Source organism: Equus quagga, chromosome 6 (assembly GCF_021613505.1).
Source record: "Equus quagga isolate Etosha38 chromosome 6, UCLA_HA_Equagga_1.0, whole genome shotgun sequence".
Classification (NCBI taxonomy): domain Eukaryota; kingdom Metazoa; phylum Chordata; class Mammalia; order Perissodactyla; family Equidae; genus Equus; species Equus quagga.
The window spans coordinates 113,156,230-113,170,683 of NC_060272.1; positions in this window are offsets into that span (position 1 = coordinate 113,156,230).

Below are 14,454 nucleotides of genomic sequence, written 5' to 3' on the forward strand. Positions count from 1 at the left end.
GAATAATAGAATGAGTGATAAGGCCAGGGTGTGAATTTTGGAGTTCGTTTGGTTTTAAGTATCATGAGTTTGTATTTAGACGTATTTGACACTCCTGAGACAGAGTTTCAAATTTAGTTCCAGGGAGCAAACAGTGAGATGGAGATTAATATGCAGATTTGTATCGGGAATACTCTTGGTATCATCACCTTTGGAAAGAAAGGAAGCAGGATTAGCTAGAGGGGAAATTTGGCCTGTGGCAGTGCAATCTCAATGAAGGCCTCGGAAGTCACCGTCGGGAAGTTGAAGCTGGGATAGGCCTTCAGAGTTTCCCTCTGTTGGGGGAAAGTGGGAAGGCCTTTATATAATTTCCACAGTCTTCCATGGCACTGTCATTTTACCTCCCTTAGAGTTGACTAGTTACTTTTCCATGCTTCTCTGGGCCATCCTGTGTAGTGTGTTTGTACCAGCTCTCAAGGTTCTTGCCATTGTATTCAATCTTGAATCCTGGGGAGTGATTCCACATTAATAAATCCTTCCTTATCTACTCTCTGTCCCACTCCCCCTTGATCTCACACCTTCAGAATCTAATCCCATGGGTACTCACTGGGCCATTGCAGGTACATGTTTAGGTACTACAACTCTATTGGTATATAGTCTTCTTTCTTCTTTTTTGGGCTCAGTACACCCCTGGATAGTTTACAATGCCAAATGACCTTAGGTAATGGTGTATACTGCATCATATTCAAGCAAAGAGTTGGCATAATGCTCATCTTTAAGAGGAAGGAGTGGACATCTTTCTCAGGGGCAGAGAGTTCAGGGGAATCTGGGCATTCAAAATTTTCAGGAGCATCAACCTAGGTCTTCTCATCCCATATATGAGGGTCATTTTTTTTTTTTTTCTGTTCTAGTGCTCTAATTATGGCATAGCAGCCTAGCATTAGCTGGACATTTGGCTTTCTTTGAATCTCTCTAGATTTTTGGTTATGATTAACCCCAAAACTTGTTTGCAGCTTTATTTGCCTTCAAGCTGCAAGAGACAGAGCTTCTTTATAAACTACCAAGGAGGACTTCTGGTTCCACACTTACCTTAAAATTAAAGCTGCTGATTAATCACTCTCACCCTTTAATTATCTTTTTCCAAAGCCTCAGATATCAGTCAAACTTAGTACCAACCACCAAATTCTTCTCTTTCTTAGGTATTTTTTCCCTATTTCACAAACACTTGAAACCTCAAGGAGCTAGGGGCTTCTCCTCCATCAGAATATCATCCCAATTCATCACTAGGGAACGTTTTAGCAATTGCCCTGCCATTTTGTGCCAGATACTATCTGAGCTTGCCCAAGCCAGTGAAGGTTTCTTCACTGCCAGCTGGGTGAGGTGGGATCCAGCTCCAGAATCTGGTCTTAGTATCTGTTTTATTGAACCACACCTGGTACCAATTTCCACAGACTACATTCCAGGGGAAGCAAGCTCTGAGATAGGGAACCACTTATGGAAGGTAAAGGAAAAAGCAGGATTTGGCAGAGAGAAAATTTGCCTCAACATGTAGTCTCAGAAAAGAACTCTAGTGCTAGCATAGACTTCCAGTTATCCCCACATAGGGTGAGACTGCTGGGCCCTTATGCCCCCGTACAACGAGTAATTTCACGTGAGCTACCCTGGATGGAGGGAAAGGTCTTCAGTGTGATGATCCTCTTCAGTTTAATGAATTCTTTCAAGGACTTACCCTTGAGGGTTCTTTGCTTGTAGGATTCCTAGGAGCTGGAAAAATAAGTCTCTCCTTTCTGAATGGATATCTGGCAGGACATCAGTGTGCCTGCTATAACAACTAAGCCAAGTTGGGTAAGACAACTAGCTATATGCATCTGGAATATCAGGAGGGGGATCTGTGCTGGAGATCAATGTAAGTGAGTTATCTGTGTACGTGAGATCAGTGAAGCCACGACCTGATTAAAACTACCTAGGGAAGGAGTCCTCTCTGAGGAAGAAAGGGCCTCAGACTTGGACTCAGGGAATCCAATAGCTTGAGGAGGGCAAATACCCAAAGGAGAGCAAGAAGGACATTCCAAGAGAATAGAAGTTTAAAATATTCTAGTTAAATTCAGATATTTTGCTCTTTAATATCAGATCTCCATTTCTTTGATGCTGTGATTCTTTCTTCTTTTTTGGATCTTCTTCTTTCTTCTTTAGAATGATGTGAGTGGGCATTTAATAATTTGGGACTCACAGAACTTCAAGAACAGAAAAATAAAAGAAAGAAATGCTGTGTTTAACCCAGGGGAAAATAAAGCTTTATTTGAAAGAAAATGAATAAGCTTAAAAGGTGAAATGATCATATAACTAGAGAATCAGTGTAGTACCTTTCAGTGACTTGGAACAAGAATTAGTCCAGAAGATCTTTAACTGACTACGTGTGAAAAACAGAAAAAGAGTGTTAATATTAATATGAAATGGATTCTATTGTGGCTCGACATAGTCATTCTCAAAATTATATATGACTTCAAGCCTGATAAATTCATTTTGAATCTCCTCCCAGTACCTTTGGAACAAATGGATTCAGGTCTTAGGGAGTTCAGAATGAACTAGAATCACTGTTGGTGCTTCTTCAGATTTCAGTAAAAATGCAGATGATGAATTCCAGTTTAAAGCAAATAAATGCTTTCTTATTTCATAACCTAATGTAGCTCGTTTTAGAATTAGGAAAGGAATATGTTTACCAGATGGATTGGATAAAAGTTTGTTTGACAGTGTAGAGGGCTTTTTGCAATATCTGTTATCTATGTCATATCTTGTATATATCTTACATAAAGAAATTTTTAACTTTTAATTTTATATATATATCTTTTATATATAAATATGACTTTTAATTTCTATTTTGAGATAATTGTAGATTCACACACAGGTGTATGGAATGATACAGAGAGATATGCTATAGTTTTCACTCAATTTTTCCCAGTTGCAATCTCTTGCTTCACAAAAGTCCAACATCACAATTAGGAAATTCACATTGATACAACCCACTCACCTTATTCAGATTTCACCAGTAGCAACTGCAGTCATGTGTGTATGTGTGCATGCATGCATTTAATTCTATACAATTTTATAATGTGTTTTATGACATAACATTATTTTTTTACAAGTATGTGTAAATGAGATTTATATCTTGACCTTTGATAAAGCTCAGTTAAATATATTCTTTTTGAAGAAAGATAGAATCTTTGTCAATTTGATGTAATCATATGATAAAGATAATTTACAGAGGACATATCTAAGAAAAAGGGAAAATGCCAATTTATGATATGCGGAGATATTATTCCAGGATGACTCCCTTCAACTTCTTATGAGACACACATGCAAAATATATATTATTTTAAAGAAAGAATGTATTTATAATGAATGCCTATGTTTTAGTATCATTTTGGCTTTTATTATAATTTTACTGATTGCCAGTAGGTAAAGATGCTCTGATATTTTAGCTTTCCAAGTCTGATATCACTGTGTAGATGAGGAGCACATGTGAATCTATACTAGATGGTTCACATGTGAAGATTTTTTATTTTGTTTCAGTTTTCTAAGTAGGAAAAATGAAAATAATGTAAAATTTATTTTTTCCTGACACAATTCTCACTACAAATTTTGAAGGACAGAAATAAACACACCCACTTATGAGTGCATATGTGTATATGCATATATATACACACTCACATACATGCATATGCACAAACTTTAAGTTATTTCTTCTATTTCAAGGAAAGCCACTCTATATGTATAAATACAATGCATAATTTTCCGCTTAGAGTACAAAAAATGTATGTGAGGACACAGATCTCATCATGAATTAATGTTCTAATGTGGCAACAGTAGGACACATGTTGAGGTTTGTTACTTAGATTGTAATTAACCATTTTTCAAAAAAGTAAAATATTTCACATGTATCTCACAATGTACTCTCCTTTTCCTTCTTCGATATGATCAGTACTTCTCCTGTTCTTGATTCCTTGGACAAACGCAGTTTCTTAGACAAAAATTATGTTTGTAGATATTATGTCAACAAAACTATGGAACTTTGATTATTGAGAGCTTAGCCTGTACTAAGAGATTTATATCAAAATCTTTCACCATCTTACTGTTTTCTAAACCATAAATAAAAACCTAACACACCTTTTTGTTTATCTTACCTGCCATCTAAAATAGCAAGGCAAGAAGTAGAGAGCAACAATGTTGTTTCTAGTGAAAGTTTTCAACAATGTTGTTTCTAATGAAAGTTTTCAGGACTTAAAAATTAAATGAACTAAAGAATGGGGACAGATAAATAGTACCAGTCTAAATTCTCCTTAATTAATAAGTGTATTAAAGTTAAAAAATTTAAAATCCTTAACTGCGTTTCATCTAAAATTCTGTTTAGTTGATACATTTGGAAAGTATTTATTTATAGAACATTAAGGTCAATATTTCTAATGGTGTTGTATAACTTTGACATAGTAAGTAATTAATTGTATCTTTGAGATGAGAAGTAAAGGAAAACGCTCAGGAGGTGACTATTTTACCTTTCCTTTGGACAAGCATAGATCAACATTATTGCCGTTGGAAATTCAAAACGATCTCACATGCTGATAATTTTCATTCAATATCAGGTTATCAGCATAAGGAGATTGTGTATAACTTTAAAGTATTTTCCCTTCTATATGATTTGCATATTGCTTAAGATATCCAATAGGATATTTTAGGATATCTCAGTGTAGTCCATAAAATTCTTTAAGACGTAGATGAATGGTCAGATTGATGATACATATTTGGAGAGAATTTTGGCTAACATTCATGCGTACATAATCTCCTTTCTGTATATTTAGGATGTGATATGTCAATGAACTAAAATCTTTTGAAGAACTATGACCTCATAGCAAGTAAATATATTGAATGTAAGTGTATTTCTTCATTATTGATGTTATACTTGTTTATACATTGTTAGCAATTATGTGCTTACAAAGGAGATTATATAGGATATAAATATAGATTTTTGTTCAAAATTTTATGAAGAAAAGCCATATGACTCAAAAGGAAATGCAATCTAGACATTACTGAGTTATGAAAGGGCTTTACAAATAACATTTTAAAAAACACAAAAATATAAATCAGAAGAAAGGCATTATTTACTCCTTCTTAAATTGTTATTTTGGATGACTGCTGATAAAATGTTTGCTAAGTTTTAATTATCTTACAGGAATAAAAATACTCTCTTTAAAAAATCATGCAAAAGGACTGAGTCTTATTGATTTTTCTAAAAGATTAGATGCTTTTGCTACGGCTGGGCTGAGGCTAAAAGTAGATCTAAAGATGGCAAGAAATTCCACTGTTGATTCAAATGAAATCTGGGTTTTGGTTTTAACAACTTCAAGTTGAGAAAAAGGCATGCTATTAAATAAATTATGATATTAGTCTCTTTTTAATTTACATTTTCTCCTACTATTGCTGATTAACTGAGGAGTTATAAGCTACCAGGAGGTAAAAGCAAAAATGAGCACAAACTAAATGCATTTAACTACTTGAATTCTGATGAATTCATATTTAGCGTATTTTATCTTGGCGGATAAATACCTGCTTCAATAAACAGTATATCTTTGATTACAATGTAATTCTTATAAGACCTGCATGAACACATGATGCTAGTAAGTCCATTTCTCCTTTTCGCTATTAATCAGACCAGCCAGTTCTCTTTTACTACTTTTTTGGGGGGAGGGGGAAGTTCCAAGCACTCTAGCAGCATAACAAAATTATTTAAATTAAATGGACACTTAAATAGAAATATATTTCTTAGAAGAAGCAAGCATGGATGCAAACAGCCTGAGACCTTGGGCTCCCTGAGGGCTGGGAACTTAAGAATCTTACATAAATTATATAGCAATACCAAGCATGGTATATGGCATAACGTCGATGTTTAATAAATATTTGCATAATTGGATTTTAAGTGCTCAGGGAATTATTTAACAGAATTTTAAAGCTAACATTTGTGTATACCATAATCTGACCTGGATAAAAAATATTACCACCAAAATGATAATAAATCTAGAATCTTGGCAGTATAATTTCTACCTAACTCAAAAATTCTTCAGGGCGGTGGCCGATACAGCCATCAGCAGCAGCAAACTGTCCTTTTTAAATCTGTGAAGATGGACAAAATGTAAACTTTTCTGGTCTCATAATCCTTCTATTTATGGGGCTTTAAAGAAATGAAAGAATTGCTGAAAAATTAAAGAAATTGTTGACCCTTTTTCCCTAGTCCCTAGTAAAATGCCCTGCCTCTCAACACAACAATGTGAGTTGTCCTAAATTGGTGACAGCAAAGAAATGAGAACACAAGCCAACAAAAAAAAAAAAACCACTGTAGAGATGCTTCAAGAAAATAACATATTTATAATTGGTAAACATATTCTGTAAACTCAGAAATAAATTTTATTGAAAATTATGAGAGAGAAGATGAAGAATCTCACCTAAATGTTAATTAACGCTAGAAAACTTGATGACAATTGAAATAAGGTTTGGGTTTTTTTTGAGGAAGATTAACCCTGAGCTAACATCTGCCGCCAATCCTCCACTTTTTGCTGGGGAAGATTGGCCTTGAGCTAACATCCATGCCCATCTTCCACTATTTTATAGTGGGACTCCTGCCACAGCATGGTTTGATAAGTGGTGCTTAAGTTCGGACCAGGGATCTGAACTGGCGAACCCTGGGTTGCCGAAGCAGAACGTGCAGACTTAATCACTGAGCCATTAGGCTGGCCCAGTTGTTGTTTTTAAGTAAAATATTCAACTCAGTAATAACATGATTATGTAGGGGCAATATTAGGAAGACAAAATTTTGGACAGAAAAGAAATGTGAGTCAATATTTAAGGATTAGCTATTACGGGTCTGACAATGTGCTAGCTGTTTTGACATATATTACCTCATCCCCACAGCTAATAATGCCAGAACGGTATTGACACCCTTAATCTAGATAGAAAAATGATATTTGAGAAATATTACTTGCTGGAGGTCATGAGGCTACTGAGTCATAGGGCCATGATTTTAATTCAGGTTCTTTATTCAAATTCCAAATTCCTATCCTGTACCATGAAGATAAAAATTAAGAAATCTTAAACTTCATATAAGTTAAAGAAGAAAGGTAGAGAAAATGTGAAAATGCTCTTGGAACATAAGCTGCATGAGTGACACACACATGTACCATTTCTAATGCTCTTCATTCCTCGCGTAGCTTTACATTCCATCTGGTGTCACCGTCCTTATACCTGAACGAATTCCTTTAACATTTCTTGCACTGCAGTTCCGCTGGTGATCAATTCTTTCAGCTTCTGGATGTCTGAAAACATTTTTATTTTGCCTTTTTTCCCCTTTTTTGGTGGTTTGTGCTCTTTTCTTTTAACTAAACATTTTATTTTGAGATAATTGTAGACTCACATGCAATTACAAGAAATAATTCAAAGAGATTCGGTGTATCCTTTATCCAGATTCTCCCGATGACGACATCTTGCAGAACTATAATACGTCATAACCAGAAGTTGAAATTGTTGTATTCCACCAGTCTTACTCAGCTTCTTCTAGTTGTACATATCTTCTTTTATGCGTGTGTATTTAGTACTATACAATTTTATTTCATATGTGGGGTTGTGTATCTACCACCACAGGAACAATAGTTCCATCACTATAAGGATCCCTCAAGTTGCTGTTTTATTTTTAAAATTTATTTTCCAGGTTTATTGAGATATAATTGACATATAACTGTGTAATTTTAAGGTATACAGTGTGACGATTTGATACACATATATATTGCAAAATATTTACCACAGTAAGGTTAGTGAATACATTTTTCACCTCACAATTACCATATTATTGTTGTTTTATGCTGAGAATCTTGATGCTCTACTCTCATAGCAACTTTCAAGTGTACGATACAAACTATTTAACTATAGTCATCATGCTGTACTTTAGATCCCCAGAATTTATTCATCTTATAACTGAAAGTTTATACCCTTTGAAACATCTACCCATTTCCCCCATCCCTCAGGCCCTGTCAACCACCATTCCACTCTTTGTTCTATGAGTTTGACGTTTTCAGATTCGACATACAAGTGATATCATACAGTATTTATCTTTCTCTGTCTGACTTATTTCAATTCGCATAACGTCCTCAAGGTCCATCCATGCTGTTGCAAATGACAAATTTCCTTCTTTTTTGTGTGTCTGAATAATATCGCATTGTATGTATACACCACATTTTCTGTACGCATTCATCCACTGATGTACACTTAAGTTGTTGGTATGTACTAGCTCTTGTGAATAACGCTGCAATGAACATGGGAATGCAGCCGTCTCTTTGAGACAGTGATTTCTTCTCCTTCGGATATATACCCAGAAGTGGGATTGCTGCATCATATGTTAGTTCTATTTTTAGCTTTTTGAGGAACTTCCGTACTGTTTTCCATAGTGGCTGTACCAATTTACATTCCACCGATAGTGCAAGAGGGTTCTCTTTTCGTAAGATCCTCACCAGAATGTATCTAGTTTTTTTGATGACAGCCATTCTGACAGGCTTGAGGTGATGTCTTATTATTGTTTTAATTTAATGGGAATAAGGCGTTTCCCTGATGATTAGTAATGTTGAGTATCTTTTCATGTTCTTGTTGACCATTTGTATGTTTCCTTTGGAAAAATATTTATTCAAATCCTCTGCCCATTTTTTGATCAGATTGTTTGGGGGTTTTTTGCTGTTGAGTTGTATGAGTTCTTTACATATTGTGGATGTTAACCCCTTATCAGATACATGGTTTGCAAATATTTTCTCCCATTCTGTAGGCTGCCTTTTCATATTGTTCATTGCTTTTTTTCCTGTGTAGAAGCTGTTTAGTTTGATGTAGTCTCATTTGTTGATTTTTGCTTTTGTTGCCTGTATTTTAGGTATTACACCCAAAAAAAATCGTTGGCAAGACCAATGTTAAGGAAGTTTTTTATGTTTTTCTGCTAGGAATTTCATGGTTTCAAGTGTTGTGTTTGTCTTCAATACATTTTGGTTGATTTTTGTGTATGATGTAAGATAGGGGTCCAATTTCTCTCCTCTCGATGTGAATATGCAGTTTTCCCAGCACCATTTATTGAAAAGACTATCCTTTAAGTATTGAGTTTTCTTGGCTCCCTTGTCATCATATATTAGTTTACCATATATGCATGGGTTTACTTCTGGGCTCTCAATTCTGTTCCATTGGTCAATGTTTCTGTTTTTATGTCTGTATCTTACCGTTTTGATTACTATAGATTTGTAATATAGTTGGAAATCAGGAAGCAGGGATGCCTCAAGTTATGTCCTTTCTCAAGATTGCTTTGGCTATATGGAGTGTTTTGTGATTCCATATGATTTTTAGGATTGTTTTCCATTTCTCTGAAAAATGCCATTGAAATTTTGATAGGGATTTCATTGAACCTATAGATGGCTTTGGTTGGTATGGACATATTAACAATATTTATTCTTTGGATCATGAACATGGAGTATCTTTCCAGTTATTTGTATCTTCTTCATTATCATTCATCAATATCTTATAGTTTTTTTTTTTAAAGATTTTATTTTTTCCTTTTTCTCCCCAAATCCCCCCGGTACATAGTTGTGTATTCTTCTTTGTGGGTTCTTCTAGTTGTGGCATGTGGGACGCTGCCTCAGCGTGGTCTGATGAGCAGTGCCATGTCCGCGCCCAGGATTCGAACTAACGAAACACTGGGCCGCCTGCAGTGGAGAGCGCGAACCCAACCACTCGGCCACGGGGCCAGCCCCAATATCTTATAGTTTTTATATACAGAACTTTTACTTCCTTGGTTAAATTTATTCCTAAGCATTTTATTGTTTTTGATGCTACTGTAAATGGAATTATCTTGATTTCTTTTTCAGAGAATGGATAGTGTATAAAAATGCAATGATAGTATATAAAACTGATTTTATATGTTGAATTTTGTATTCTATACTTTACTGAAGTCATTTATTAGGTCTAACAGATTTTTGGTGGAGTCTTTTGGATTTTCTATATACAAGATCAGGTCATCAACAAAGACAATTTTATTTCTTCCTTTCCAATTTGGATGACTTTATTTCCTTTTTTGCCTAATTGCTGTGGCTAGGACTTCCTGTACTATGTTGAATAGCAATGGTGAAAGTGAGCACCCTTTTCTTGTTCCTGATCTTGGAAAGATTTCAAACTTTCATCAGTGAGTATGATGTTATTTGTGAGTCACTCATAAATGGCCCTTATTGTGGTAAGTTTCTGATATACTCAATTTGATGAGAGTTTTTGTCTTGAATGGATGGTGAATTTTATCAGATGCTTTTTCTGCATCTGTTGAAATGATCGTATGATTTTTGCCTTTCGTTATATTAATGTCACGTATCACATTTATTGATTTATATTTGTTGAACCATCTTTGCACTCCAGGGATAAATCCCACTTGGTCAAGGTGTACGAGACGTTTAATGTGCTATTGAATTTGAGTTGCTAATATTTTATTGAGAATTTTTGTGTCTATGTTCATCAAGGTTATTGGCTCATAGATTTCTTTTCTTCTGGTATTCTTTTATGGCTTTGGTATGGGGGCAATGCTGACCTCACGAAGTGAATTTGGGAATGTCCTCTCCTCTTCAAATTTTTTGGAAGAGTTTGAGAAGAATTAGTGTTAATTTTTCCTTAAATGTTTGGTAGATTTCACCAGTGAAGCCATCTGGTCCTGGGCTTTTCTGTATTGGGACTTTTTGATTACAGTTTCAATCTCCTTGTTATTGATCTGTTAGCATTTTCTTTTGCACTGGGCAGGTTGTTTATTTCTAGGAATGTATCCATTTCTTCTGGGTTGGCTAATTTGTTGCTAAATAATTATATTCATAGTAGTCTCTTAAGTCTTTTGTATTTTTGTGGTATCAGTTGTAATCTTTCCTCTTTCATTTTTACGTTTATTTATTTGAGAACTTTCTCTCTCTCTCTCTGTCTCACTCTTTCTTTTGGTAAATGTAGAGAAAGATTTGTCATTTTATTTATCTTTTCAAAAAGAAACACCTGATGTGTCTAGGAAAAGTGTCCCAAACCCATAGAGAAAAAGAGGCTTTCAAGGCTGGACACATGTTCTGGTGTGACTCTCCTTACCTGTGTCCCCCAGATGCCTTAAGGTAAAGGAAAGGATCATTGGGCCCAGAGGGGGAACAAAGCTCTTTCTTTGACCACTTATAGTTAATGGGACTTCCACTTGACCCCCTTGCCAAAACTGCTGGACCCACCGAGTGTTGTTGCCAGCACTCCTATTCAATCCTGGGAGGAATAAAACTACCTGGGCCACCTTCTTTTGTTCAATGGGTGGTTAGAGGATGCATTTCCTGGAGAAGCCTACCTAAGCTGCCTTCTGTTATTGGATGGGCACTTGTAAAACTCTCTGCTATTAAGTTGTTTCTCTATTCCAGGATCCCTAAGCAACTTTTCCTCTTTCCACCTGCCAAAGTCTTCATTGCTTGCATCTGCATTATTTCCAGGGCTTATAGTTGTACTTGGGAGGAGCAGAGAGAGAGTTTATTTCATCTTGTCCATCATCTTCATTTTTGAAAGCACTTTTGCTGAATCCCAGGCTAACTATTTTTTTCCATATCTTTAATGGTATTGCTCTACTGTCTTTGTTTGCTTTGTTTCCGATGAATAATCTGGTGTTAAACTGTACCCTTTTTCCTTTGTGCATAATGTATCCTTTTTATCTTGCTGCTTTTAATATTTCTTGTTAGTATTTAAGCAAATTAGGGGCCAGCCCCGTGGCTGAGTGGTTAAGTTCACGCACTCTGCTTTGGCAGTCCAGGGTTTCACCTGTTTAGATCCTGGGTGCGGACATGGTACTGCTCATCAGGCCATGCCGAAGTGGCATCCCACATGCCACAACTAGAGGGACCCACAACTAAAATATGCAATTATGTATTGGGGATGTTTGGGGGGAAAAAGCAGGAAAAACAAAAAAGAAAATTGGCAACAGTTGCTAGCTCAGGTGCCAATCTTTGAAAAAAAAATTTAAGAAAATTATGGTATAATTTTGATATAGTTTTCTCTAGGGTTCCTGTGCTTAAGTTTTCTGGTATTCTTGGATTTACGATTCATACTTTTCATCATATTTGGATAATGTTCACCTACTACTTTTTCAAATGTTTTTCTACCCCCTCTTTCTCCTTCGCTTACTCCATTTATACCAATAATAGGCTATTAGAAGTTGTCCTATAGCTCACTGAGGCTTTGTTTACTTTTTTCTTCATGTTATCTCCATGTTTAATTTTGGATACTTTGTTTTGCTATGTCTTTGAATTCACTGAACTTTTCTTCTGCATTGTCTAAACTGCTATAAATCCCATCCCACGTAATTTTCTCTCAGGTATTTTAGATTTGTTTTGTTGTTGTTGTTGTGTTTTCCTCTAGGCCAGGTTTCTTAACCTCAGCACTATTGACGTTTGGGGCCAGTTAATTCTTTGTTGTGAGATATATTCCCGTACATTATAGAATATTTGGCAGCATCCCTGCCCTCTATTCATTGGATGCTAAGAGCATTTTCTAAGTTGTTACAACCAAAAATATCTCCAGACATTGCCAAATACCACTGGGAAGTGAGGGGCAAAATCCTTCCCAGTTGAGAACCACAGCTCTAGTGGTTTTATATATTTAAAATATAACCATTTTATATCTTCCATCTCTCTGCTGAACATGCCAATCTCTCCTCTATTTTGGCTTTAAGATTCATTCTCTTCCCAGGATTGTAGGTCTAACAAAACTTTACTTCATCTCTGCTCTCCCCAGTGACTTGTACTTACTGGAATCATGCCATATAAACACACAACTTATAATTCAGACAAATACCTGTAGGGAATCCATAAACCCTCAACATTACAGCCATTCTAGCAGCAGCACCCTTGAATTCCCATCACCACTTTATATGTGCAGTTATATTACCACTCTCTATGTACGATTCATTTGCCCATGCTGTAGGTTTTAAATCATGCTCAGGCATGACGTGGAGGTGATTGTGGAGTTTACCTCATGTACCTCTCTTCTCTCAAGGATCATAGCTCTACCTTCTTTTTCCAATATCTGAAATGAATTACTTTATATATTGTTCCAGTTTTAGAATTTTTTTTTTTTACCAAAGGAGAGTGGATCTGCTACCAGATACTCTTATTATGAATGGAATTGGAAATCACTCCAAAGGGATACATTTAAGCATATATATATAAGCAATCAGGTTAGTTTAGCTATATCAAAACGTCATACAGAAAAGTTAATTTTTAAAAGTTATCTTAATTACATACAGAACAAAATTGGATGTCAAAATACTGAATTGTTTTTAAACTTTGAAACTTCTATTGACACTAACTATATTTATTTTCCTTTCAAATATGTAATTTGATAACAATCTTTTAAAATCATATTAAACTAAAAGTGAAATTTGGAAAATTGGTATTTGAAATCTCCGTATTTACTATGTCCTTTAAATTTTCCCTTCTAGTCATTTAGAAAGTATTTTATATTTTTTTGTTGTCCTTCCATGTTTGGATAATTTTTTATAGATTGTTGGTTTTCACCTAAACTACACGTTTTTGTTTTTGTGCACATGGAGATATCTATGCAGTATTTTTTGTTGGTAACAAAAAGCCCAAAGTCTGGATATGTATAAATTTCAAACGACCTTTAATTTTAGGGGGCAAATGGAGATTAAAGTAATGTGTCAATTGTGATTCACTTGTATGTAGAATCTAAAAAAAAAAGATCATCATAGATACAGAGAAGAGATTGGTAGTTGCCAGAGATAGGGGGTCAGGGGGTGAGCAAACTGGGTGAAAGGGGTCAAAAGGTACAGTCTTACAGGTATAAAATAAACAAGTCATGGGGAGGTGATGTTATATACATACATCGTGTTGCTAAGAGAGTAGATCTTAAAGTTTCTCATCACAAGAAAAAAAGTTTCTAACTGTGTAGTGATGGATGTTACTAGACTTTGTGTGGTGATCATTTCCAAGTATATACAAACATTGAGTCACTATTTTGTTCACCTGAAACTAATATAATGTTATATGTTAATTATACCTCAATAACAAGTAAGTCAATTTAAAAAGTATATGCTCAACTTAAGAATGTAGAAAATGTATTAAACATATAGCATAAAATTAAAAAGACAGAACTAGTAAATATTCCATAGCTTAATTTACATTACGTTGTACTAGCTGCTCTTTTCAATTATATTCCCTAGATCTTAGTCTTTTGTTTAGAAAAATTTATAGGATAATTTTATTTATTTAAGCACAGTAGAGAAATATGGTTATTAAAATTGACCTTGAAAACTGGGCTTAACTTAAAAAAAGCATCATTTTTGGAATAAATATTAAGAAAAATGGATCACCAAAAAATAATGAGATTATGTGTAATATAAAA